This window comes from Lagenorhynchus albirostris, chromosome X, assembly GCF_949774975.1.
Source record: "Lagenorhynchus albirostris chromosome X, mLagAlb1.1, whole genome shotgun sequence".
Taxonomy (NCBI): Eukaryota; Metazoa; Chordata; class Mammalia; order Artiodactyla; family Delphinidae; genus Lagenorhynchus; species Lagenorhynchus albirostris.
In genome coordinates, this window is record NC_083116.1 from 130,550,647 (window position 1) to 130,552,323 (window position 1,677).

Sequence of the window (1,677 nt, forward strand, 5' to 3'; positions counted from 1 at the left end):
CACTGCCTCAAAGGGTCCCAGGTCCCAACAAAGGGTCCCAGGACCCAGCGTGTCCTTATTAAAGGAAGCGGTCAAATTCAACATCTTTTCTCTCAGGGTAAGTGGCAGGATAATTAAGTGGACACGTTCAGGTCAACCACTGCCGTGGATCAAACAACTTACTAGAAATGGAATTTGGGGCAAGTTACAAACTCTATTTTTATCTGTTCTACAGCAGACATTTTTATCCCCAGGTTCTTTTTTCGTTTCTTTGATTGTCCTAAAATACACATAACACAAAACGTACCATTGTGAACTCTACCATTCAGAGGGTTTAGCACACCCACAATGTTGTATGAGCACCACCTCTATCCAGTTCCAAAGCATGTTTATCGTCCCGAAAGGAGACCCCTTACCCAGTAAGAGTCCCACTTCATCATCCCCTCTCTCCAGTCCCTGGTGACCACTCAACGTGTCCAGCCCCAAATCTCTATGGCTTTACCTATCCTGGACAATTTATATCAATGAAATCGTACACTGTGTGTCCTTCTGTGTCTGGCTTCTCTCACTGAGCATCACGTTTTTGAGATTCATCACGTTGAAGCCTGTGTCCGTGCTTCAATCCTTTTGACGACCGTAATATGCCACTGCGTGGATAGACCCCTAAATGAACTCCAAATGGATCAAAGACCTAAAAAAGGGGGTTTAAAAATACAAAGCTCTTACCAGAAAATACAGGGTTAAAGCTTCATGACCTCGGACTTGGCAATGATTCCTTCGCTATGACACCAAAAGTACAAGCGATCAAAGAAGGAAAAATAGATACATTTCACTGCCTCAGAATTAAAAACCGGTGTGTGTCAACGCATACGGCCAAGAGAGTGAAGAGACAGCCCGCAGCATAGGAAATTTTATTGGCAACACCCTCATGATAGTATTTCTGAATTCGAGATGCATTTTACTGTGCAGCCAGGTGGCAGTCACAACCTACCTGGGCAGAAACTTTCTGCCCGCACCTTCTGGAAAGTTCAGGAAAGTGCTGGTGACCTAGCATCGGACGTGCATGAGTGACTCACAGTAAGTTCACTGTTCTCATGACTGCAGGTTTTCCAAGTTGTCTTTTTTTGTCCCAGAAAGCTGCATCCAAAATCCACCAACCAGGTATAAGTAATTTCAATCCCTGTTCTTCCCAGTTTTCACCAGCTTTGGGGTGCGATATAGTCACATTGACAAGGCGAGCTAGAGTCAGGTCTTCTCCTGCCTCCAAATACCCGCTTCTTCCCCGGAGGGGTCTTTTGGGGGGTAACTGGTTTGCTTGTAGATACATCGGGTACATCTATAAATGGAACCTTACTCAGCCATAAAAAGGAACGAAACTGCACCATTTGCAGAGACGCGGGTGGACCTAGAGACTGTCTTACAGAGTGAAGGAAGTCAGACAGAGAAAAACAAATACCGTATATTAACACATAGATGTGGAATCCCGGAAAATGATACAGATGAACTTATCTGCAAAGCAGAAATAGAGACACAGATGTACAGAACAAATGTTTACATTAGCGAATAGAAAAGAAAAAGAAATTGGCGTGCAGCCCAAAACGAGTTTCCACCGAGAGTCACGTTATCAGGTAATTAAACATCATTTGTATCTAGAGGTAGTTGCAGCTTAGTCAGAGCTACTTTCTGTCTTCTGTTTAT